Source organism: Lissotriton vulgaris, chromosome 1_1 (genome assembly GCF_964263255.1).
Source record: "Lissotriton vulgaris chromosome 1_1, aLisVul1.2, whole genome shotgun sequence".
NCBI lineage: Eukaryota > Metazoa > Chordata > Amphibia > Caudata > Salamandridae > Lissotriton > Lissotriton vulgaris.
The window spans coordinates 1,484,808,172-1,484,835,304 of NC_141685.1; positions in this window are offsets into that span (position 1 = coordinate 1,484,808,172).

Consider the following 27,133-nt stretch of genomic DNA (forward strand, 5'->3'; position numbering starts at 1 on the left):
TGCTGTCTGGCCCCACCCAACCTTCCCAGGCTCCTCCTATACCCCTTCTCTCTGACCCCACCCAATCTGACTAGGCTCCTCCTAAGCCCCTCCTCTGCTGTCTGACCCCACCCATTCTTCCCAGGCTCCTCCCATACCCGTCTGACCCCACCCATTCTGCCCAGGCTCCTCCTATACCCCTCCTCTCTGAACCCACCCAATCTGACTAGGCTCCTCCTAAGCCCCTCCTCTGCTGTCTGGCCCCACCCAACCTTCCAAGGCTCCTCCTATACCCCTTCTCTCTGACCCCACCCAATCTGACTAGGCTCCTCCTAAGCCCCTCCTCTGCTGTCTGACCCCACCCATTCTGCCCAGGCTCCTCCCATACCCGTCTGACCCCACCCATTCTGCCCAGGCTCCTCCTAAGCCCCTCCTCTGCTGTCTGGACCCAACCATTCTGCCCAGGCTGCTCCTATACCCCTCCTCTCTGACCCCACCCAATCTGACTAGGCTCCTCCTAAGCCCCTCCTCTGCTGTCTGACCCCACCCATTCTGCCCAGGCTCCTCCTATACCCCTCCTCTCTGACCCCACCCAATCTGACTAAGCTCCTCCTAAACCCCTCCTCTGCTGTCTGACCCCACCCATTCTGCCCAGGCTCCTCCTATACCCCCTCCTCTCTGACTCCACCCACTCTGCCCAGGCTCCTCCTATTTGACCCCACCCAATCTGACTAGGCTCCTCCTAAGCCCCTCCTCTCTGACTCCACCCATTCTGCCCAGGCTCCTCCCATACCAGTCTGACCCCACCCATTCTGCCCAGGCTCCTCCTATACCCCTCCTATTTCACCCCACCCACTCTGACTTGGCTCCTCCTAAACCCCTCCTCTGCTGTCTGACCCCACCCATTCTGCCCAGGCTCCTCCTATACCCCCCTCCGCTCTGACTCCACCCATTCTGCCCAGGCTCCTCCCATACCTGTCTGACCCCACCCATTCTACCCAGGCTCCTCCCATACCTGTCTGACCCCACCCATTCTGCCCAGGCTCCTCCTATACCCCTCCTCTATGACCTTACCCATTCTGCCCAGGCTCCTCCTCCTCCTATTTGACCCCACCCAATCTGACTAGGCTCCTCCTAAGCCCCTCCTCTGCTGTCTGACCCCACCCATTCTGCCCAGGCTCCTCCTATACCGCCTCCTCTCTGACTCCACCCATTCTGCCCAGGCTCCTCCTATTTGACCCCACCCAATCTGACTAGGCTCCTCCTAAGCCCCTCCTCTCTGACTCCACCCATTCTGCCCAGGCTCCTCCTAAGCCCCTCCTCTGCTGTCTGACCCAACCCATTCTGCCCAGGCTCCTCCTATACCCCCCTCTCTGACTCCACCCATTCTGCCCAGGCTCCTCCCATACCTGTCTGACCCCACCCATTCTGCCCAGGCTCCTCCTATACCCCCTCCTCTCTGACTCCACCCATTCTGCCCAGGCTCCTCCTATACCCCTCCTCTATGACCTCACCCATTCTGCCCAGGCTCCTCCTCCTCCTATTTGACCCCACCCAATCTGACTAGGCTCCTCCTAAGCCCCTCCTCTGCTGTCTGACCCCACCCATTCTGCCCAGGCTCCTCCTATACCCCCTCCTCTCTGACTCCACCCATTCTGCCCAGGCTCCTCCTAAGCCCCTCCTCTCTGACCCCACTCATTCTGCCCAGGCTCCTCCTATACCCTTCCTCTCTGACCCCACCCAATCTGACTAGGCTCCTCCTATACCCCTCCGACCTCACCCCCTCTGCTCAGGCTCCTCCTATACCCCCTCCCCTATACCCTTCCTCTCTGACCCCACCCATTCTGACTAGGCTCCTCCTAAACCCCTCCTCTCTGACTACTCCCATTCTGCCCAGGCTCCTCCTATACCCCCTCCTCTCTGACTACTCCCATTCTGCCCAGGCTCCTCCCATACCAGTCTGACCCCACCCATTCTGCCCAGGCTCCTCCTATACCCCCCTCCTCTCTGACTCCACCCATTCTGCCCAGGCTCCTCCCATACCCCTCTGACCCCACCCATTCTGCCCAGGCTCCTCCTATACCCCTCCTCTATGACCTTACCCATTCTGCCCAGGCTCCTCCTCCTCCTATTTGACCCCACCCAATCTGACTAGGCTCCTCCTAAGCCCCTCCTCTGCTGTCTGACCCCACCCATTCTGCCCAGGCTCCTCCTATACCCCCTCCTCTCTGACTCCACCCATTCTGCCCAGGCTCCTCCTAAGCCACTCCCCTGCTGTCTGACCCCACCCATTCTGCCCAGGCTCCTCCTATACCCCTCCTATTTGACCCCACCCAATCTGACTTGGCTCCTCCTAAACCCCTCCTCTGCTGTCTGACCCCACCCATTCTGCCCAGGCTCCTCCTATACCCCCTCCTCTCTGACTCCACCCATTCTGCCCAGGCTCCTCCCATACCCGTCTGACCCCACCCATTCTGCCCAGGCTCCTCCCATACCCGTCTGACCCCACCCATTCTGCCCAGGCTCCTCCTATACCCCTCCTATTTGACCCCACCCAATCTGACTTGGCTCCTCCTATACCCCCTCCTCTCTGACTCCACCCATTCTGCCCAGGCTCCTCCCATACCCGTCTGACCCCACCCATTCTGCCCAGGCTCCTCCTATACCCCTCCTATTTGACCCCACCCACTCTGACTTGGCTCCTCCTAAACCCCTCCTCTGCTGTCTGACCCCACCCATTCTGCCCAGGCTCCTCCCATACCCCTCTTATTTGACCCCAATCTTACTAGGCTCCTCCTAAGCCCCTTCCCTGCTGTCTGACCCCACCCATTCTGCCCAGGCTCCTCCTATACTCCCTCCTCTCTGACTCCTCCCATTCTGTCCAGGCTCCTCCTATTTGACCCCACCCAATCTGACTAGGCTCCTCCTAAGCCCCTCCTCTCTGACTCCACCCATTCTGCCCAGGCTCCTCCTAAGCCCCTCCTCTGCTGTCTGACCCCACCAATTCTGCCCAGGCTCCTCCCATACCAGTCTGACCCCACCCATTCTGCCCAGGCTCCTCCTATACCCCCCTCCTCTCTGACTCCACCCATTCTGCCCAGGCTCCTCCCATACCCGTCTGACCCCACCCATTCTGCCCAGGCTCCTCCTATACCCCTTCTCTCTGACCCCACCCAATCTGACTAGGCTCCTCCTAAGCCCCTCCTCTGCTGTCTGACCCCACCCATTCTGCCCAGGCTCCTCCTATACCCCTCTTATTTGACCCCAATCTTACTAGGCTCCTCCTAAGCCCCTCCTCTGCTGTCTGACCCCACCCATTGTGCCCGGGCTCCTCCTATACCCCTCCTCTCTGACCCCACCCATTCTGCCCAGGCTCCTCCTAAGCCACTCCCCTGCTGTCTGACCCCACCCATTCTGCCCAGGCTCCTCCCATACCCGTCTGACCCCACCCATTCTGCCCAGGCTCCTCCTATACCCCTCCTATTTGACCCCACCCAATCTGACTTGGCTCCTCCTATACCCCCTCCTCTCTGACTCCACCCATTCTGCCCAGGCTCCTCCTATACCCCCCTCCTCTCTGACTCCACCCATTCTGCCCAGGCTCTTCCCATACCCGTCTGACCCCACCCATTCTGCCCAGGCTCCTCCTATACCCCTTCTCTCTGACCCCACCCAATCTGACTAGGCTCCTCCTAAGCCCCTCCTCTGCTGTCTGGCCCCACCCAACCTTCCCAGGCTCCTCCTATACCCCTTCTCTCTGACCCCACGCAATCTGACTAGGCTCCTCCTAGGCCCCTCCTCTGCTGTCTGACCCCACCCATTCTGCCCAGGCTCCTCCCATACCCGTCTGACCCCACCCATTCTGCCCAGGCTCCTCCTATACCCCTCCTCTATGACCTTACCCATTCTGCCCAGGCTCCTCCTCCTCCTATTTGACCCCACCCAATCTGACTAGGCTCCACCTAAGCCCCTCCTCTGCTGTCTGACCCCACCCATTCTGCCCAGGCTCCTCCTATTTGACCCGACCCAATCTGACTAGGTTCCTCCTAAGCCCCTCCTCTGCTGTCTGACCCCACCCATTCTGCCTAGGCTCTTCCTATACCCCCTCCTCTCTGACCCCACCCATTCTGCCCAGGCTCCTCCAATTTGACCCCACCCAATCTGACTAGGTTCCTCCTAAGCCCCTCCTCTGCTGTCTGGCCCCACCCAACCTTCCCAGGCTCCTCCTATACCCCTTCTCTCTGACCCCACCCAATCTGACTAGGCTCCTCCTAAGCCCCTCCTCTGCTGTCTGACCCCACCCATTCTGCCCAGGCTCCTCCTAAGCCCCTCCTCTCTGACCCCACCCATTCTGCCCAGGCTCCTCCTAAGCCCCTCCTCTGCTGTCTGACCCCACCCATTCTGCCCAGGCTCCTCCTATACCCCTCCTATTTGACTCCAATCTGACTAGGCTCCTCCTAAGCCCCTCCTCTGCTGTCTGACCCCACCCATTCTGAGTAAGCTCCTCCTAAACCCCTCCTCTGCTGTCTGACCCCACCCATTCTGCCCAGGCTCCTCCTATACCCCCTCCTCTCTGACTCCACCCATTCTTCCCAGGCTCCTCCTATTTGACCCCACCCAATCTGACTAGGCTCCTCCTAAGCCCCTCCTCTCTGACTCCACCCATTCTGCCCAGGCTCCTCCCATACCAGTCTGACCCCACCCATTCTGCCCAGGCTCCTCCTATACCCCTCCTATTTGACCCCACCCACTCTGACTTGGCTCCTCCTAAACCCCTCCTCTGCTGTCTGACCCCACCCATTCTGCCCAGGCTCCTCCCATACCTGTCTGACCCCACCCATTCTGCCCAGGCTCCTCCTATACCCCTCCTCTATGACCTTACCCATTCTGCCCAGGCTCCTCCTCCTCCTATTTGACCCCACCCAATCTGACTAGGCTCCTCCTAAGCCCCTCCTCTGCTGTCTGACCCCACCCATTCTGCCCAGGCTCCTCCTATACCGCCTCCTCTCTGACTCCACCCATTCTGCCCAGGCTCCTCCTATTTGACCCCACCCAATCTGACTAGGCTCCTCCTAAGCCCCTCCTCTCTGACTCCACCCATTCTGCCCAGGCTCCTCCTAAGCCCCTCCTCTGCTGTCTGACCCCACCCATTCTGCCCAGGCTCCTCCTATACCCCCCTCCTCTCTGACTCCACCCATTCTGCCCAGGCTCCTCCCATACCTGTCTGACCCCACCCATTCTGCCCAGGTTCCTCCTATACCCCCTCCTCTCTGACTCCACCCATTCTGCCCAGGCTCCTCCTATACCCCTCCTCTATGAGCTTACCCATTCTGTCCAGGCTCCTCCTCCTCCTATTTGACCCCACCCAATCTGACTAGGCTCCTCCTAAGCCCCTCCTCTGCTGTCTGACCCCACCCATTCTGCCCAGGCTCCTCCTATACCCCCTCCTCTCTGACTCCACCCATTCTGCCCAGGCTCCTCCTAAGCCCCTCCTCTCTGACCCCACTCATTGTGCCCAGGCTCCTCCTATACCCTTCCTCTCTGACCCCACCCAATCTGACTAGGCTCCTCCTATACCCCTCCGACCTCACCCCCTCTGCTCAGGCTCCTCCTATACCCCCTCCCCTATACCCTTCCTCTCTGACCCCACCCAATCTGACTAGGCTCCTCCTATACCCCCTCCTTTCTGATTCCACCCATTCTGCCCAGGCTCCTCCTATTTGACCCCCCCAATCTGACTTGGCTCCTCCTAAACCCCTCCTCTGCTGTCTGACCCCACCCATTCTGCCCAGGCTCCTCCTATACCCCCTCCTCTCTGACTCCACCCATTCTGCCCAGGCTCCTCCCATACCCGTCTGACCCCACCCATTCTGCCCAGGCTCCTCCTATACCCCCTCCTATTTGACCCCACCCACTCTGACTTGGCTCCTCCTAAACCCCTCTGCTGTCTGACCCCACCCATTCTGCCCAGGCTCCTCCTATACCCCCCTCCTCTCTGACTCCACCCATTCTGCCCAGGCTCCTCCCATACCCGTATGACCCCACCCATTCTGCCCAGGCTCCTCCTAAGCCCCTCCTCTGCTGTCTGACCCCACCCATTCTGCCCAAGCTCCTCCTATACCCCTCCTCTCTGAACCCACCCAATCTGACTAGGCTCTTCCTAAGCCCCTCCTCTGCTGTCTGACCCCACCCATTCTGCCCAGGCTCCTCCTATTTGACCCCACCCAATCTGACTAGGTTCCTCCTAAGCCCCTCCTCTGCTGTCTGGCCCCACCCATTCTGCCCAGGCTCCTCCTATACCCCCTCCTCTCTGACCCCACCCATTCTGCCCAGGCTCCTCCTAAGCCCCTCCTCTCTGACCCCACCCAATCTGACTAGGCTCCTCCTATACCCCCTCCTCTCTGACCCCACCCATTCTGCCCAGGCTCCTCCTAAGCCCCTCCTCTCTGACCCCACCCATTCTGCCCAGGCTCCTCCTAAGCCCCTCCTCTGCTGTCTGACCCCACCCATTCTGCCCAGGCTGCTCCTAAGCCCCTCCTCTCTGACCCCACCCATTCTGCCCAGGCTCCTCCTAAGCCCCTCCTCTGCTGTCTGGGCCCAACCATTCTGCCCAGGCTGCTCCTATACCCCTCCTCTCTGACCCCACCCAATCTGACTAGGCTCCTCCTAAGCCCCTCCTCTGCTGTCTGACCCCACCCATTCTGCCCAGGCTCCTCCTAAGCCCCTCCTCTCTGACCCCACCCATTCTGCCCAGGCTCCTCCTAAGCCCCTCCTCTGCTGTCTGACCCCACCCATTCTGCCGAGGCTGCTCCTAAGCCCCTCCTCTCTGACCCCACCCATTCTGCCCAGGCTCCTCCTAAGCCCCTCCTCTGCTGTCTGGGCCCAACCATTCTGCCCAGGCTGCTCCTATACCCCTCCTCTCTGACCCCACCCAATCTGACTAGGCTCCTCCTAAGCCCCTCCTCTGCTGTCTGACCCCACCCATTCTGCCCAGGCTCCTCCTATACCCCTCCTCTCTGACCCCACCCAATCTGACTAAGCTCCTCCTAAACCCCTCCTCTGCTGTCTGACCCCACCCATTCTGCCCAGGCTCCTCCTATACCCCCTCCTCTCTGACTCCACCCACTCTGCCCAGGCTCCTCCTATTTGACCCCACCCAATCTGACTAGGCTCCTCCTAAGCCCCTCCTCTCTGACTCCACCCATTCTGCCCAGGCTCCTCCCATACCAGTCTGACCCCACCCATTCTGTCCAGGCTCCTCCTATACCCCTCCTATTTGACCCCACCCACTCTGACTTGGCTCCTCCTAAACCCCTCCTCTGCTGTCTGACCCCACCCATTCTGCCCAGGCTTCTCCTATACCCCCCTCCTCTCTGACTCCACCCATTCTGCCCAGGCTCCTCCCATACCTGTCTGACCCCACCCATTCTACCCAGGCTCCTCCCATACCTGTCTGACCCCACCCATTCTGCCCAGGCTCCTCCTATACCCCTCCTCTATGACCTTACCCATTCTGCCTAGGCTCCTCCTCCTCCTATTTGACCCCACCCAATCTGACTAGGCTCCTCCTAAGCCCCTCCTCTGCTGTCTGACCCCACCCATTCTGCCCAGGCTCCTCCTATACCGCCTCCTCTCTGACTCCACCCATTCTGCCCAGGCTCCTCCTATTTGACCCCACCCAATCTGACTAGGCTCCTCCTAAGCCCCTCCTCTCTGACTCCACCCATTCTGCCCAGGCTCCTCCTAAGCCCCTCCTCTGCTGTCTGACCCAACCCATTCTGCCCAGGCTCCTCCTATACCCCCCTGTCTGACTCCACCCATTCTGCCCAGGCTCCTCCCATACCTGTCTGACCCCACCCATTCTGCCCAGGCTCCTCCTATACCCCCTCCTCTCTGACTCCACCCATTCTGCCCAGGCTCCTCCTATACCCCTCCTCTATGACCTTACCCATTCTGCCCAGGCTCCTCCTCCTCCTATTTGACCCCACCCAATCTGACTAGGCTCCTCCTAAGCCCCTCCTCTGCTGTCTGACCCCACCCATTCTGCCCAGGCTCCTCCTATACCCCCTCCTCTCTGACTCCACCCATTCTGCCCAGGCTCCTCCTAAGCCCCTCCTCTCTGACCCCACTCATTCTGCCCAGGCTCCTCCTATACCCTTCCTCTCTGACCCCACCCAATCTGACTAGGCTCCTCCTATACCCCTCCGACCTCACCCCCTCTGCTCAGGCTCCTCCTATACCCCCTCCCCTATACCCTTCCTCTCTGACCCCACCCAATCTGACTAGGCTCCTCCTAAACCCCTCCTCTGCTGTCTGACCCCACCCATTCTGCCCAGGCTCCTCCTATACCCCCTCCTCTCTGACTCCTCCCATTCTGCCCAGGCTCCTCCCATACCAGTCTGACCCCACCCATTCTGCCCAGGCTCCTCCTATACCCCCCTCCTCTCTGACTCCACCCATTCTGCCCAGGCTCCTCCCATACCCCTCTGATCCCACCCATTCTGCCCAGGCTCCTCCTATACCCCTCCTATTTGACCCCACCCAATCTGACTAGGCTCCTCCTAAGCCCCTCCTCTGCTGTCTGACCCCACCCATTCTGCCCAGGCTCCTCCTATACCCCCTCCTCTCTGACTCCACCCATTCTGCCCAGGCTCCTCCTAAGCCACTCCCCTGCTGTCTGACCCCACCCATTCTGCCCAGGCTCCTCCTAAGCCCCTCCTCTGCTGTCTGACCCCACCCATTCTGCCCAGGTTCTTCCTATACCCCCTCCTCTCTGACTTCACCCATTCTGCCCAGGCTCCTCCCATACCCGTCTGACCCCACCCATTCTGCCCAGGCTCCTCCTATACCCCTCCTATTTGACCCCACCCAATATGACTTGGCTCCTCCTAAACCCCTCCTCTGCTGTCTGACCCCACCCATTCTGCCCAGGCTCCTCCTATACCCCCTCCTCTCTGACTCCACCCATTCTGCCCAGGCTCCTCCCATACCCGTCTGACCCCACCCATTCTGCCCAGGCTCCTCCCATACCCGTCTGACCCCACCCATTCTGCCCAGGCTCCTCCTATACCCCTCCTATTTGACCCCACCCAATTTGACTTGGCTCCTCCTATACCCCCTCCTCTCTGACTCCACCCATTCTGCCCAGGCTCCTCCTATACCCCTCCTATTTGACCCCACCCACTCTGACTTGGCTCCTCCTAAACCCCTCCTCTGCTGTCTGACCCCACCCATTCTGCCCAGGCTCCTCCTATACCCCTCTTATTTGACCCCAATCTTACTAGGCTCCTCCTAAGCCCCTTCCCTGCTGTCTGACCCCACCCATTCTGCCCAGGCTCCTCCTATACCCCCTCCTCTCTGACTCCTCCCATTCTGCCCAGGCTCCTCCTATTTGACCCCACCCAATCTGACTAGGCTCCTCCTAAGCCCCTCCTCTCTGACTCCACCCATTCTGCCCAGGCTCCTCCTAAGCCCCTTCCCTGCTGTCTGACTCCACCCATTCTGCCCAGGCTCCTCCCATACCCGTCTGACCCCACCCATTCTGCCCAGGCTCCTCCTATACCCCTTCTCTCTGACCCCACCCAATCTGACTAGGCTCCTCCTAAGCCCCTCCTCTGCTGTCTGGCCCCACCCAACCTTCCCAGGCTCCTCCTATACCCCTTCTCTCTGACCCCACCCAATCTGACTAGGCTCCTCCTAAGCCCCTCCTCTGCTGTCTGACCCCACCCATTCTGCCCAGGCTCCTCCCATACACGTCTGACCCCACCCATTCTGCCCAGGCTCCTCCTATACCCCTCCTCTCTGAACCCACCCAATCTGACTAGGCTCCTCCTAAGCCCCTCCTCTGCTGTCTGGCCCCACCCAACCTTCCCAGGCTCCTCCTATACCCCTTCTCTCTGACCCCACCCAATCTGACTAGGCTCCTCCTAAGCCCCTCCTCTGCTGTCTGACCCCACCCATTCTGCCCAGGCTCCTCCCATACCCGTCTGACCCCACCCATTCTGCCCAGGCTCCTCCTAAGCCCCTCCTCTGCTGTCTGGGCCCAACCATTCTGCCCAGGCTGCTCCTATACCCCTCCTCTCTGACCCCACCCAATCTGACTAGGCTCCTCCTAAGCCCCTCCTCTGCTGTCTGTTCCCACCCATTCTGCCCAGGCTCCTCCTAAGCCCCTCCTCTCTGACCCCACCCATTCTGCCCAGGCTCCTCCTAAGCCCCTCCTCTGCTGTCTGACCCCACCCATTCTGCCCAGGCTGCTCCTAAGCCCCTCCTCTCTGACCCCACCCATTCTGCCCAGGCTCCTCCTAAGCCCCTCCTCTGCTGTCTGGGCCCAACCATTCTGCCCAGGCTGCTCCTATACCCCTCCTCTCTGACCCCACCCAATCTGACTAGGCTCCTCCTAAGCCCCTCCTCTGCTGTCTGACCCCACCCATTCTGCCCAGGCTCCTCCTATACCCCTCCTCTCTGACCCCACCCAATCTGACTAAGCTCCTCCTAAACCCCTCCTCTGCTGTCTGACCCCACCCATTCTGCCCAGGCTCCTCCTATACCCCCTCCTCTCTGACTCCACCCACTCTGCCCAGGCTCCTCCTATTTGACCCCACCCAATCTGACTAGGCTCCTCCTAAGCCCCTCCTCTCTGACTCCACCCATTCTGCCCAGGCTCCTCCCATACCAGTCTGACCCCACCCATTCTGCCCAGGCTCCTCCTATACCCCTCCTATTTCACCCCACCCACTCTGACTTGGCTCCTCCTAAACCCCTCCTCTGCTGTCTGACCCCACCCATTCTGCCCAGGCTCCTCCTATACCCCCCTCCGCTCTGACTCCACCCATTCTGCCCAGGCTCCTCCCATACCTGTCTGACCCCACCCATTCTACCCAGGCTCCTCCCATACCTGTCTGACCCCACCCATTCTGCCCAGGCTCCTCCTATACCCCTCCTCTATGACCTTACCCATTCTGCCCAGGCTCCTCCTCCTCCTATTTGACCCCACCCAATCTGACTAGGCTCCTCCTAAGCCCCTCCTCTGCTGTCTGACCCCACCCATTCTGCCCAGGCTCCTCCTATACCGCCTCCTCTCTGACTCCACCCATTCTGCCCAGGCTCCTCCTATTTGACCCCACCCAATCTGACTAGGCTCCTCCTAAGCCCCTCCTCTCTGACTCCACCCATTCTGCCCAGGCTCCTCCTAAGCCCCTCCTCTGCTGTCTGACCCAACCCATTCTGCCCAGGCTCCTCCTATACTCCCCTCTCTGACTCCACCCATTCTGCCCAGGCTCCTCCCATACCTGTCTGACCCCACCCATTCTGCCCAGGCTCCTCCTATACCCCCTCCTCTCTGACTCCACCCATTCTGCCCAGGCTCCTCCTATACCCCTCCTCTATGACCTTACCCATTCTGCCCAGGCTCCTCCTCCTCCTATTTGACCCCACCCAATCTGACTAGGCTCCTCCTAAGCCCCTCCTCTGCTGTCTGACCCCACCCATTCTGCCCAGGCTCCTCCTATTTGACCCCACCCAATCTGACTAGGTTCCTCCTAAGCCCCTCCTCTGCTGTCTGGCCCCACCCAACCTTCCCAGGCTCCTCCTATACCCCTTCTCTCTGACCCCACCCATTCTGCCCAGGCTCCTCCTAAGCCCCTCCTCTCTGACCCCACCCATTCTTCCCAGGCTCCTCCTAAGCCCCTCCTCTGCTGTCTGACCCCACCCATTCTGCCCAGGCTCCTCCTATACCCCTCCTATTTGACTCCAATCTGACTAGGCTCCTCCTAAGCCCCTCCTCTGCTGTCTGACCCCACCCATTCTGAGTAAGCTCCTCCTAAACCCCTCCTCTGCTGTCTGACCCCACCCATTCTGCCCAGGCTCCTCCTATACCCCCTCCTCTCTGACTCCACCCATTCTGCCCAGGCTCCTCCTATTTGACCCCACCCAATCTGACTAGGCTCCTCCTAAGCCCCTCCTCTCTGACTCCACCCATTCTGCCCAGGCTCCTCCCATACCAGTCTGACCCCACCCATTCTGCCCAGGCTCCTCCTATACCCCTCCTATTTGACCCCACCCACTCTGACTTGGCTCCTCCTAAACCCCTCCTCTGCTGTCTGACCCCACCCATTCTGCCCAGGCTCCTCCTATACCCCCCTCCTCTCTGACTCCACCCATTCTGCCCAGGCTCCTCCCATACCTGTCTGACCCCACATATTCTGCCCAGGCTCCTCCTATACCCCTCCTCTATGACCTTACCCATTCTGCCCAGGCTCCTCCTCCTCCTATTTGACCCCACCCAATCTGACTAGGCTCCTCCTAAGCCCCTCCTCTGCTGTCTGACCCCACCCATTCTGCCCAGGCTCCTCCTATACCGCCTCCTCTCTGACTCCACCCATTCTGCCCAGGCTCCTCCTATTTGACCCCACCCAATCTGACTAGGCTCCTCCTAAGCCCCTCCTCTCTGACTCCACCCATTCTGCCCAGGCTCCTCCTAAGCCCCTCCTCTGCTGTCTGACCCCACCCATTCTGCCCAGGCTCCTCCTATACCCCCCTCCTCTCTGACTCCACCCATTCTGCCCAGGCTCCTCCCATACCTGTCTGACCCCACCCATTCTGCCCAGGCTCCTCCTATACCCCCTCCTCTCTGACTCCACCCATTCTGCCCAGGCTCCTCCTATACCCCTCCTCTATGACCTTACCCATTCTGCCCAGGCTCCTCCTCCTCCTATTTGACCCCACCCAATCTGACTAGGCTCCTCCTAAGCCCCTCCTCTGCTGTCTGACCCCACCCATTCTGCCCAGGCTCCTCCTATACCCCCTCCTCTCTGACTCCACCCATTCTGCCCAGGCTCCTCCTAAGCCCCTCCTCTCTGACCCCACTCATTCTGCCCAGGCTCCTCCTATACCCTTCCTCTCTGACCCCACCCAATCTGACTAGGCTCCTCCTATACCCCTCCGACCTCACCCCCTCTGCTCAGGCTCCTCCTATACCCCCTCCCCTATACCCTTCCTCTCTGACCCCACCCAATCTGACTAGGCTCCTCCTATACCCCCTCCTTTCTGATTCCACCCATTCTGCCCAGGCTCCTCCTATTTGACCCCACCCAATCTGACTTGGCTCCTCCTAAACCCCTCCTCTGCTGTCTGACCCCACCCATTCTGCCCAGGCTCCTCCTATACCCCCTCCTCTCTGACTCCACCCATTCTGCAAGGCTCCTCCCATACCCGTCTGACCCCACCCATTCTGCCCAGGCTCCTCCTATACCCCCTCCTATTTGACCCCACCCACTCTGACTTGGCTCCTCCTAAACCCCTCTGCTGTCTGACCCCACCCATTCTGCCCAGGCTCCTCCTATACCCCCCTCCTCTCTGACTCCACCCATTCTGCCTAGGCTCCTCCCATACCCGTATGACCCCACCCATTCTGCCCAGGCTCCTCCTAAGCCCCTCCTCTGCTGTCTGACCCCACCCATTCTGCCCAAGCTCCTCCTATACCCCTCCTCTCTGAACCCACCCAATCTGACTAGGCTCATCCTAAGCCCCTCCTCTGCTGTCTGACCCCACCCATTCTGCCCAGGCTCCTCCTATTTGACCCCACCCAATCTGACTAGGTTCCTCCTAAGCCCCTCCTCTGCTGTCTGGCCCCACCCATTCTGCCCAGGCTCCTCCTATACCCCCTCCTCTCTGACCCCACCCATTCTGCCCAGGCTCCTCCTAAGCCCCTCCTCTCTGACCCCACCCAATCTGACTAGGCTCCTCCTATACCCCCTCCTCTCTGACCCCACCCATTCTGCCCAGGCTGCTCCTAAGCCCCTCCTCTCTGACCCCACCCATTCTGCCCAGGCTCCTCCTAAGCCCCTTCTCTGCTGTCTGGGCCCAACCATTCTGCCCAGGCTGCTCCTATACCCCTCCTCTCTGACCCCACCCAATCTGACTAGGCTCCTCCTAAGCCCCTCCTCTGCTGTCTGACCCCACCCATTCTGCCCAGGCTCCTCCTATACCCCTCCTCTCTGACCCCACCCAATCTGACTAAGCTCCTCCTAAACCCCTCCTCTGCTGTCTGACCCCACCCATTCTGCCCAGGCTCCTCCTATACCCCCTCCTCTCTGACTCCACCCACTCTGCCCAGGCTCCTCCTATTTGACCCCACCCAATCTGACTTGGCTCCTCCTAAACCCCTCCTCTGCTGTCTGACCCCACCCATTCTGCCCAGGCTCCTCCTATACCCCCCTCCTCTCTGACTCCACCCATTCTGCCCAGGCTCCTCCCATACCTGTCTGACCCCACCCATTCTACCCAGGCTCCTCCCATACCTGTCTGACCCCACCCATTCTGCCCAGGCTCCTCCTATACCCCTCCTCTATGACCTTACCCATTCTGCCCAGGCTCCTCCTCCTCCTATTTGACCCCACCCAATCTGACTAGGCTCCTCCTAAGCCCCTCCTCTGCTGTCTGACCCCACCCATTCTGCCCAGGCTCCTCCTATACCGCCTCCTCTCTGACTCCACCCATTCTGCCCAGGCTCCTCCTATTTGACCCCACCCAATCTGACTAGGCTCCTCCTAAGCCCCTCCTCTCTGACTCCACCCATTCTGCCCAGGCTCCTCCTAAGCCCCTCCTCTGCTGTCTGACCCAACCCATTCTGCCCAGGCTCCTCCTATACCCCCCTCTCTGACTTCACCCATTCTGCCCAGGCTCCTCCCATACCTGTCTGACCCCACCCATTCTGCCCAGGCTCCTCCTATACCCCCCTCCGCTCTGACTCCACCCATTCTGCCCAGGCTCCTCCCATACCTGTCTGACTCCACCCATTCTGCCCAGGCTCCTCCCATACCTGTCTGACCCCACCCATTCTGCCCAGGCTCCTCCTATACCCCCTCCTCTCTGACTCCACCCATTCTGCCCAGGCTCCTCCTATACCCCTCCTCTATGACCTTACCCATTCTGCCCAGGCTCCTCCTCCTCCTATTTGACCCCACCCAATCTGACTAGGCTCCTCCTAAGCCCCTCCTCTGCTGTCTGACCCCACCCATTCTGCCCAGGCTCCTCCTATACCCCCTCCTCTCTGACTCCACCCATTCTGCCCAGGCTCCTCCTAAGCCCCTCCTCTCTGACCCCACTCATTCTGCCCAGGCTCCTCCTATACCCTTCCTCTCTGACCCCACCCAATCTGACTAGGCTCCTCCTATACCCCTCCGACCTCACCCCCTCTGCTCAGGCTCCTCCTATACCCCCTTCCCTATACCCTTCCTCTCTGACCCCACCCATTCTGACTAGGCTCCTCCTAAACCCCTCCTCTCTGACTACTCCCATTCTGCCCAGGCTCCTCCTATACCCCCTCCTCTCTGACTACTCCCATTCTGCCCAGGCTCCTCCCATACCAGTCTGACCCCACCCATTCTGCCCAGGCTCCTCCTATACCCCCCTCCTCTCTGACTCCACCCATTCTGCCCAGGCTCCTCCCATACCCCTCTGACCCCACCCATTCTGCCCAGGCTCCTCCTATACCCCTCCTATTTGACCCCACCCAATCTGACTAGGCTCCTCCTAAGCCCCTCCTCTGCTGTCTGACCCCACCCATTCTGCCCAGGCTCCTCCTATACCCCCTCCTCTCTGACTCCACCCATTCTGCCCAGGCTCCTCCTAAGCCACTCCCCTGCTGTCTGACCCCACCCATTCTGCCCAGGCTCCTCCTATACCCCTCCTATTTGACCCCACCCAATCTGACTTGGCTCCTCCTAAACCCCTCCTCTGCTGTCTGACCCCACCCATTCTGCCCAGGCTCCTCCTATACCCCCTCCTCTCTGACTCCACCCATTCTGCCCAGGCTCCTCCCATACCCGTCTGACCCCACCCATTCTGCCCAGGCTCCTCCCATACCCGTCTGACCCCACCCATTCTGCCCAGGCTCCTCCTATACCCCTCCTATTTGACCCCACCCAATCTGACTTGGCTCCTCCTATACCCCCTCCTCTCTGACTCCACCCATTCTGCCCAGGCTTCTCCCATACCCGTCTGACCCCACCCATTCTGCCCAGGCTCCTCCTATACCCCTCCTATTTGACCCCACCCACTCTGACTTGGCTCCTCCTAAACCCCTCCTCTGCTGTCTGACCCCACCCATTCTGCCCAGGCTCCTCCCATACCCCTCTTATTTGACCCCAATCTTACTAGGCTCCTCCTAAGCCCCTTCCCTGCTGTCTGACCCCACCCATTCTGCCCAGGCTCCTCCTATACCCCCTCCTCTCTGACTCCTCCCATTCTGTCCAGGCTCCTCCTATTTGACCCCACCCAATCTGACTAGGCTCCTCCTAAGCCCCTCCTCTCTGACTCCACCCATTCTGCCCAGGCTCCTCCTAAGCCCCTCCTCTGCTGTCTGACCCCACCAATTCTGCCCAGGCTCCTCCCATACCAGTCTGACCCCACCCATTCTGCCCAGGCTCCTCCTATACCCCCCTCCTCTCTGACTCCACCCATTCTGCCCAGGCTCCTCCCATACCCGTCTGACCCCACCCATTCTGCCCAGGCTCCTCCTATACCCCTTCTCTCTGACCCCACCCAATCTGACTAGGCTCCTCCTAAGCCCCTCCTCTGCTGTCTGACCCCACCCATTGTGCCCGGGCTCCTCCTATACCCCTCCTCTCTGACCCCACCCATTCTGCCCAGGCTCCTCCTAAGCCACTCCCCTGCTGTCTGACCCCACCCATTCTGCCCAGGCTCCTCCCATACCCGTCTGACCCCACCCATTCTGCCCAGGCTCCTCCTATACCCCTCCTATTTGACCCCACCCAATCTGACTTGGCTCCTCCTATACCCCCTCCTCTCTGACTCCACCCATTCTGCCCAGGCTCCTCCTATACCCCCCTCCTCTCTGACTCCACCCATTCTGCCCAGGCTCTTCCCATACCCGTCTGACCCCACCCATTCTGCCCAGGCTCCTCCTATACCCCTTCTCTCTGACCCCACCCAATCTGACTAGGCTCCTCCTAAGCCCCTCCTCTGCTGTCTGGCCCCACCCAACTTTCCCAGGCTCCTCCTTTACCCCTTCTCTCTGACCCCACGCAATCTGACTAGGCTCCTCCTAAGCCCCTCCTCTGCTGTCTGACCCCACCCATTCTGCCCAGGCTCCTCCCATACCCGTCTGACCCCACCCATTCTGCCCAGGCTCCTCCTATACCCCTCCTCTATGACCTTACCCATTCTGCCCAGGCTCCTCCTCCTCCTATTTGACCCCACCCAATCTGACTAGGCTCCTCCTAAGCCCCTCCTCTGCTGTCTGACCCCACCCATTCTGCCCAGGCTCCTCCTATTTGACCCCACCCAATCTGACTAGGTTCCTCCTAAGCCCCTCCTCTGCTGTCTGACCCCACCCATTCTGCCCAGGCTCTTCCTATACCCCCTCCTCTCTGACCCCACCCATTCTGCCCAGGCTCCTCCTATTTGACCCCACCCAATCTGACTAGGTTCCTCCTAAGCCCCTCCTCTGCTGTCTGGCCCCACCCAACCTTCCCAGGCTCCTCCTATACCCCTTCTCTCTGACCCCACCCAATCTGACTAGGCTCCTCCTAAGCCCCTCCTCTGCTGTCTGACCCCACCCATTCTGCCCAGGCTCCTCCTAAGCCCCTCCTCTCTGACCCCACCCATTCTGCCCAGGCTCCTCCTAAGCCCCTCCTCTGCTGTCTGACCCCTCCCATTCTGCCCAGGCTCCTCACATACCCCTCCTATTTGACTCCAATCTGACTAGGCTCCTCCTTAGCCCCTCCTCTGCTGTCTGACCCCACCCATTCTGAGTAAGCTCCTCCTAAACCCCTCCTCTGCTGTCTGACCCCACCCATTCTGCCCAGGCTCCTCCTATACCCCCTCCTCTCTGACTCCACCCATTCTGCCCAGGCTCCTCCTATTTGACCCCACCCAATCTGACTAGGCTCCTCCTAAGCCCCTCCTCTCTGACTCCACCCATTCTGCCCAGGCTCCTCCCATACCAGTCTGACCCCACCCATTCTGCCCAGGCTCCTCCTATACCCCTCCTATTTGACCCCACCCACTCTGACTTGGCTCCTCCTAAACCCCTCCTCCTCTGCTGTCTGACCCCACCCATTCTGCCCAGGCTCCTCCTATACCCCCCTCCTCTCTGACTCCACCCATTCCACCCAGGCTCCTCCCATACCTGTCTGACCCCACCCATTCTGCCCAGGCTCCTCCCATACCTGTCTGACCCCACCCATTCTGCCCAGGCTCCTCCTATACCCCTCCTATTTGACCCCACCCAATCTGACTAGGTTCCTCCTAAGCCCCTCCTCTGCTGTCTGACCCCACCCATTCTGCCCAGGCTCCTCCCATACCAGTCTGACCCCACCCATTCTGCCCAGGCTCCTCCTAAGCCCCTCCTCTGCTGTCTGACCCCACCCATTCTGCCCAGGCTCCTCCTATACCCCCTCCTCTCTGACTCCACCCATTCTGCCCAGGCTCCTCCTATTTGACCCCACCCAATCTGACTAGGCTCCTCCTAAGCCCCTCCTCTCTGACTCCACCCATTCTGCCCAGGCTCCTCCCATACCAGTCTGACCCCACCCATTCTGCCCAGGCTCCTCCTATACCCCTCCTATTTGACCCCACCCACTCTGACTTGGCTCCTCCTAAACCCCTCCTCCTCCTCTGCTGTCTGACCCCACCCATTCTGCCCAGACACCTCCTATACCCCCCTCCTCTCTGACTCCACCCAATCTGACTAGGCTCCTCCTAAGCCCCTCCTCTGCTGTCTGACCCCACCCATTCTGCCCAGGCTCCTCCTATACCCCCCTCCTCTCTGACTCCTCCCATTCTGCCCAGGCTCCTCCTATTTGACCCCACATAATCTGACTAGGCTCCTCCTATACCCCTCCTCTCTGACCCCACCCAATCTGACTAGGCTCCTCCTAAGCCCCTCCTCTGCTGTCTGACCCCACCCATTCTGCCCAGGCTCCTCCTAAGCCCCTCCTCTGCTGTCTGACCCCACCCATTCTGCCCAGGCTCATCCTATACCCCCTCCTCTCTGACTCCACCCATTCTGCCCAGGCTCCTCCCATACCCGTCTGACCGCACCCATTCTGCCCAGGCTCCTCCTATACCCCTCTTATTTGACCCCAATCTGACTAGGCTCCTCCTAAGCCCCTCCTCTGCTGTCTGACCCCACCCATTCTGCCCAGGCTCCTCCTAAGCCCCTCCTCTGCTGTCTGACCCCACCCATTCTGCCCAGGCTCATCCTATACCCCCTCCTCTCTGACTCCACCCATTCTGCCCAGGCTCCTCCCATACCCATCTGACCGCACCCATTCTGCCCAGGCTCCTCCTATACCCCTCCTATTTGACCCCACCCACTCTGACTTGGCTCCTCCTAAACCCCTCCTCTGCTGTCTGACCCCACCCATTCTGCCCAGGCTCCTCCTATACCCCTCCTCTCTGAACCCACCCAATCTGACTAGGCTCCTCCTAAGCCCCTCCTCTGCTGTCTGACCCCACCCATTCTGCCCAGGCTCTTCCTATACCCCCTCCTCTCTGACTCCACCCATTCTGCCCAGGCTCCTCCCATACCCGTCTGACCCCACCCATTCTGCCCAGGCTCCTCCTATACCCCCTCCTCTCTGACTCCACCCATTCTGCCCAGGCTCCTCCCATACACATCTGACCCCACCCAATCTGACTTGGCTCCTCCTAAACTCCTCCTCTGCTGTCTGACCCCACCCATTCTGCCCAGGCTCCTCCTATACCCCCTCCTCTCTGACTCCACCCATTCTGCCCAGGCTCCTCCCATACCCATCTGACCCCACCCATTCTGCCCAGGCTCCTCCTATACCCCTCCTATTTGACCCCACCCACTCTGACTTGGCTCCTCCTAAACCCCTCCTCTGCTGTCTGACCCCACCCATTCTGCCCAGGCTCCTCCCATACCCGTCTGACCCCACCCATTCTGCCCAGGCTCCTCCTATACCCCTCCTCCTCTCTGACCCCACCCAATCTGACTAGGCTCCTCCTAAGCCCCTCCTCTGCTGTCTGACCCCACCCATTCTGCCCAGGCTCTTCCTATTTGACCCCACCCAATCTGACTAGGTTCCTCCTAAGCCCCTCCTCTGCTGTCTGGCCCCACCCAACCTTTCCAGGCTCCTCCTATACCCCTTCTCTCTGACCCCACCCAATCTGACTTGGCTCCTCCTAAGCCCCTCCTCTGCTGTCTGACCCCACCCATTCTGCCCAGGCTCCTCCTATACCCCTCCTCTCTGAACCCACCCAATCTGACTAGGCTCCTCCTAAGCCCCTCCTCTCTGACCCCACCCATTCTGCCCAGGCTCCTCCCATACCAGTCTGACCCCACCCATTCTGCCCAGGCTCCTCCTATACCCCCTCCTCTCTGACTCCTCCCATTCTGCCCAGGCTCCTCCTATTTGAATCCACCCAATCTGACTAGGCTCCTCCTAAGCCCCTCCTCTCTGACTCCACCCATTCTGCCCAGGCTCCTCCCATACCAGTCTGACCCCACCCATTCTGCCCAGGCTCCTCCTATACCCCCCTCCTCTCTGACTCCTCCCATTCTGCCCAGGCTCCTCCTATTTGACCCCACCCAATCTGACTATGCTCCTCCTATACCCCTCCTCTCTGACCCCACCCAATCTGACTAGGCTCCTCCTAAGCCCCTCCTCCTCTGCTGTCTGACCCCACCCATTCTGCCCAGGCTCCTCCTATACCCCCTCCTCTCTGACTCCACCCATTCTGCCCAGGCTCCTCCCATACCCGTCTGACCGCACCCATTCTGCCCAGGCTCCTCCTATACCCCTCCTATTTGACCCCACCCAATCTGACTTGGCTCCTCCTAAACCCCTCCTCTGCTGTCTGACCCCACCCATTCTGCCCAGGCTCCTCCTATACCCCCTCCTCTCTGACTCCACCCATTCTGCCCGGGCTCCTCCCATACCCATCTGACCCCACCCATTCTGCCCAGGCTCCTCCTATACCCCTCCTATTTGACCCCACCCAATCTGACTTGGCTCCTCCTAAACCCCTCCTCTGCTGTCTGACCCCACCCATTCTGCCCAGGCTCCTCCTATACCCCCTCCTCTCTGACTCCACCCACTCTGCCCAGGCTCCTCCTATTTGACCCCACCCAATCTGACTTGGCTCCTCCTAAACCCCTCCTCTGCTGTCTGACCCCACCCATTCTGCCCAGGCTCCTCCTATACCCCCCTCCTCTCTGACTCCACCCATTCTGCCCAGGCTCCTCCCATACCTGTCTGACCCCACCCATTCTACCCAGGCTCCTCCCATACCTGTCTGACCCCACCCATTCTGCCCAGGCTCCTCCTATACCCCTCCTCTATGACCTTACCCATTCTGCCCAGGCTCCTCCTCCTCCTATTTGACCCCACCCAATCTGACTAGGCTCCTCCTAAGCCCCTCCTCTGCTGTCTGACCCCACCCATTCTGCCCAGGCTCCTCCTATACCGCCTCCTCTCTGACTCCACCCATTCTGCCCAGGCTCCTCCTATTTGACCCCACCCAATCTGACTAGGCTCCTCCTAAGCCCCTCCTCTCTGACTCCACCCATTCTGCCCAGGCTCCTCCTAAGCCCCTCCTCTGCTGTCTGACCCAACCCATTCTGCCCAGGCTCCTCCTATACCCCCCTCTCTGACTTCACCCATTCTGCCCAGGCTCCTCCCATACCTGTCTGACCCCACCCATTCTGCCCAGGCTCCTCCTATACCCCCCTCCGCTCTGACTCCACCCATTCTGCCCAGGCTCCTCCCATACCTGTCTGACTCCACCCATTCTGCCCAGGCTCCTCCCATACCTGTCTGACCCCACCCATTCTGCCCAGGCTCCTCCTATACCCCCTCCTCTCTGACTCCACCCATTCTGCCCAGGCTCCTCCTATACCCCTCCTCTATGACCTTACCCATTCTGCCCAGGCTCCTCCTCCTCCTATTTGACCCCACCCAATCTGACTAGGCTCCTCCTAAGCCCCTCCTCTGCTGTCTGACCCCACCCATTCTGCCCAGGCTCCTCCTATACCCCCTCCTCTCTGACTCCACCCATTCTGCCCAGGCTCCTCCTAAGCCCCTCCTCTCTGACCCCACTCATTCTGCCCAGGCTCCTCCCATACCCTTCCTCTCTGACCCCACCCAATCTGACTAGGCTCCTCCTATACCCCTCCGACCTCACCCCCTCTGCTCAGGCTCCTCCTATACCCCCTTCCCTATACCCTTCCTCTCTGACCCCACCCATTCTGACTAGGCTCCTCCTAAACCCCTCCTCTCTGACTACTCCCATTCTGCCCAGGCTCCTCCTATACCCCCTCCTCTCTGACTACTCCCATTCTGCCCAGGCTCCTCCCATACCAGTCTGACCCCACCCATTCTGCCCAGGCTCCTCCTATACCCCCCTCCTCTCTGACTCCACCCATTCTGCCCAGGCTCCTCCCATACCCCTCTGACCCCACCCATTCTGCCCAGGCTCCTCCTATACCCCTCCTATTTGACCCCACCCAATCTGACTAGGCTCCTCCTAAGCCCCTCCTCTGCTGTCTGACCCCACCCATTCTGCCCAGGCTCCTCCTATACCCCCTCCTCTCTGACTCCACCCATTCTGCCCAGGCTCCTCCTAAGCCACTCCCCTGCTGTCTGACCCCACCCATTCTGCCCAGGCTCCTCCTATACCCCTCCTATTTGACCCCACCCAATCTGACTTGGCTCCTCCTAAACCCCTCCTCTGCTGTCTGACCCCACCCATTCTGCCCAGGCTCCTCCTATACCCCCTCCTCTCTGACTCCACCCATTCTGCCCAGGCTCCTCCCATACCCGTCTGACCCCACCCATTCTGCCCAGGCTCCTCCCATACCCGTCTGACCCCACCCATTCTGCCCAGGCTCCTCCTATACCCCTCCTATTTGACCCCACCCAATCTGACTTGGCTCCTCCTATACCCCCTCCTCTCTGACTCCACCCATTCTGCCCAGGCTTCTCCCATACCCGTCTGACCCCACCCATTCTGCCCAGGCTCCTCCTATACCCCTCCTATTTGACCCCACCCACTCTGACTTGGCTCCTCCTAAACCCCTCCTCTGCTGTCTGACCCCACCCATTCTGCCCAGGCTCCTCCCATACCCCTCTTATTTGACCCCAATCTTACTAGGCTCCTCCTAAGCCCCTTCCCTGCTGTCTGACCCCACCCATTCTGCCCAGGCTCCTCCTATACCCCCTCCTCTCTGACTCCTCCCATTCTGTCCAGGCTCCTCCTATTTGACCCCACCCAATCTGACTAGGCTCCTCCTAAGCCCCTCCTCTCTGACTCCACCCATTCTGCCCAGGCTCCTCCTAAGCCCCTCCTCTGCTGTCTGACCCCACCAATTCTGCCCAGGCTCCTCCCATACCAGTCTGACCCCACCCATTCTGCCCAGGCTCCTCCTATACCCCCCTCCTCTCTGACTCCACCCATTCTGCCCAGGCTCCTCCCATACCCGTCTGACCCCACCCATTCTGCCCAGGCTCCTCCTATACCCCTTCTCTCTGACCCCACCCAATCTGACTAGGCTCCTCCTAAGCCCCTCCTCTGCTGTCTGACCCCACCCATTGTGCCCGGGCTCCTCCTATACCCCTCCTCTCTGACCCCACCCATTCTGCCCAGGCTCCTCCTAAGCCACTCCCCTGCTGTCTGACCCCACCCATTCTGCCCAGGCTCCTCCCATACCCGTCTGACCCCACCCATTCTGCCCAGGCTCCTCCTATACCCCTCCTATTTGACCCCACCCAATCTGACTTGGCTCCTCCTATACCCCCTCCTCTCTGACTCCACCCATTCTGCCCAGGCTCCTCCTATACCCCCCTCCTCTCTGACTCCACCCATTCTGCCCAGGCTCTTCCCATACCCGTCTGACCCCACCCATTCTGCCCAGGCTCCTCCTATACCCCTTCTCTCTGACCCCACCCAATCTGACTAGGCTCCTCCTAAGCCCCTCCTCTGCTGTCTGGCCCCACCCAACTTTCCCAGGCTCCTCCTTTACCCCTTCTCTCTGACCCCACGCAATCTGACTAGGCTCCTCCTAAGCCCCTCCTCTGCTGTCTGACCCCACCCATTCTGCCCAGGCTCCTCCCATACCCGTCTGACCCCACCCATTCTGCCCAGGCTCCTCCTATACCCCTCCTCTATGACCTTACCCATTCTGCCCAGGCTCCTCCTCCTCCTATTTGACCCCACCCAATCTGACTAGGCTCCTCCTAAGCCCCTCCTCTGCTGTCTGACCCCACCCATTCTGCCCAGGCTCCTCCTATTTGACCCCACCCAATCTGACTAGGTTCCTCCTAAGCCCCTCCTCTGCTGTCTGACCCCACCCATTCTGCCCAGGCTCTTCCTATACCCCCTCCTCTCTGACCCCACCCATTCTGCCCAGGCTCCTCCTATTTGACCCCACCCAATCTGACTAGGTTCCTCCTAAGCCCCTCCTCTGCTGTCTGGCCCCACCCAACCTTCCCAGGCTCCTCCTATACCCCTTCTCTCTGACCCCACCCAATCTGACTAGGCTCCTCCTAAGCCCCTCCTCTGCTGTCTGACCCCACCCATTCTGCCCAGGCTCCTCCTAAGCCCCTCCTCTCTGACCCCACCCATTCTGCCCAGGCTCCTCCTAAGCCCCTCCTCTGCTGTCTGACCCCTCCCATTCTGCCCAGGCTCCTCACATACCCCTCCTATTTGACTCCAATCTGACTAGGCTCCTCCTTAGCCCCTCCTCTGCTGTCTGACCCCACCCATTCTGAGTAAGCTCCTCCTAAACCCCTCCTCTGCTGTCTGACCCCACCCATTCTGCCCAGGCTCCTCCTATACCCCCTCCTCTCTGACTCCACCCATTCTGCCCAGGCTCCTCCTATTTGACCCCACCCAATCTGACTAGGCTCCTCCTAAGCCCCTCCTCTCTGACTCCACCCATTCTGCCCAGGCTCCTCCCATACCAGTCTGACCCCACCCATTCTGCCCAGGCTCCTCCTATACCCCTCCTATTTGACCCCACCCACTCTGACTTGGCTCCTCCTAAACCCCTCCTCCTCTGCTGTCTGACCCCACCCATTCTGCCCAGGCTCCTCCTATACCCCCCTCCTCTCTGACTCCACCCATTCCACCCAGGCTCCTCCCATACCTGTCTGACCCCACCCATTCTGCCCAGGCTCCTCCCATACCTGTCTGACCCCACCCATTCTGCCCAGGCTCCTCCTATACCCCTCCTATTTGACCCCACCCAATCTGACTAGGTTCCTCCTAAGCCCCTCCTCTGCTGTCTGACCCCACCCATTCTGCCCAGGCTCCTCCCATACCAGTCTGACCCCACCCATTCTGCCCAGGCTCCTCCTAAGCCCCTCCTCTGCTGTCTGACCCCACCCATTCTGCCCAGGCTCCTCCTATACCCCCTCCTCTCTGACTCCACCCATTCTGCCCAGGCTCCTCCTATTTGACCCCACCCAATCTGACTAGGCTCCTCCTAAGCCCCTCCTCTCTGACTCCACCCATTCTGCCCAGGCTCCTCCCATACCAGTCTGACCCCACCCATTCTGCCCAGGCTCCTCCTATACCCCTCCTATTTGACCCCACCCACTCTGACTTGGCTCCTCCTAAACCCCTCCTCCTCCTCTGCTGTCTGACCCCACCCATTCTGCCCAGACACCTCCTATACCCCCCTCCTCTCTGACTCCACCCAATCTGACTAGGCTCCTCCTAAGCCCCTCCTCTGCTGTCTGACCCCACCCATTCTGCCCAGGCTCCTCCTATACCCCCCTCCTCTCTGACTCCTCCCATTCTGCCCAGGCTCCTCCTATTTGACCCCACATAATCTGACTAGGCTCCTCCTATACCCCTCCTCTCTGACCCCACCCAATCTGACTAGGCTCCTCCTAAGCCCCTCCTCTGCTGTCTGACCCCACCCATTCTGCCCAGGCTCCTCCTAAGCCCCTCCTCTGCTGTCTGACCCCACCCATTCTGCCCAGGCTCATCCTATACCCCCTCCTCTCTGACTCCACCCATTCTGCCCAGGCTCCTCCCATACCCGTCTGACCGCACCCATTCTGCCCAGGCTCCTCCTATACCCCTCTTATTTGACCCCAATCTGACTAGGCTCCTCCTAAGCCCCTCCTCTGCTGTCTGACCCCACCCATTCTGCCCAGGCTCCTCCTAAGCCCCTCCTCTGCTGTCTGACCCCACCCATTCTGCCCAGGCTCATCCTATACCCCCTCCTCTCTGACTCCACCCATTCTGCCCAGGCTCCTCCCATACCCATCTGACCGCACCCATTCTGCCCAGGCTCCTCCTATACCCCTCCTATTTGACCCCACCCACTCTGACTTGGCTCCTCCTAAACCCCTCCTCTGCTGTCTGACCCCACCCATTCTGCCCAGGCTCCTCCTATACCCCTCCTCTCTGAACCCACCCAATCTGACTAGGCTCCTCCTAAGCCCCTCCTCTGCTGTCTGACCCCACCCATTCTGCCCAGGCTCTTCCTATACCCCCTCCTCTCTGACTCCACCCATTCTGCCCAGGCTCCTCCCATACCCGTCTGACCCCACCCATTCTGCCCAGGCTCCTCCTATACCCCCTCCTCTCTGACTCCACCCATTCTGCCCAGGCTCCTCCCATACACATCTGACCCCACCCAATCTGACTTGGCTCCTCCTAAACTCCTCCTCTGCTGTCTGACCCCACCCATTCTGCCCAGGCTCCTCCTATACCCCCTCCTCTCTGACTCCACCCATTCTGCCCAGGCTCCTCCCATACCCATCTGACCCCACCCATTCTGCCCAGGCTCCTCCTATACCCCTCCTATTTGACCCCACCCACTCTGACTTGGCTCCTCCTAAACCCCTCCTCTGCTGTCTGACCCCACCCATTCTGCCCAGGCTCCTCCCATACCCGTCTGACCCCACCCATTCTGCCCAGGCTCCTCCTATACCCCTCCTCCTCTCTGACCCCACCCAATCTGACTAGGCTCCTCCTAAGCCCCTCCTCTGCTGTCTGACCCCACCCATTCTGCCCAGGCTCTTCCTATTTGACCCCACCCAATCTGACTAGGTTCCTCCTAAGCCCCTCCTCTGCTGTCTGGCCCCACCCAACCTTCCCAGGCTCCTCCTATACCCCTTCTCTCTGACCCCACCCAATCTGACTTGGCTCC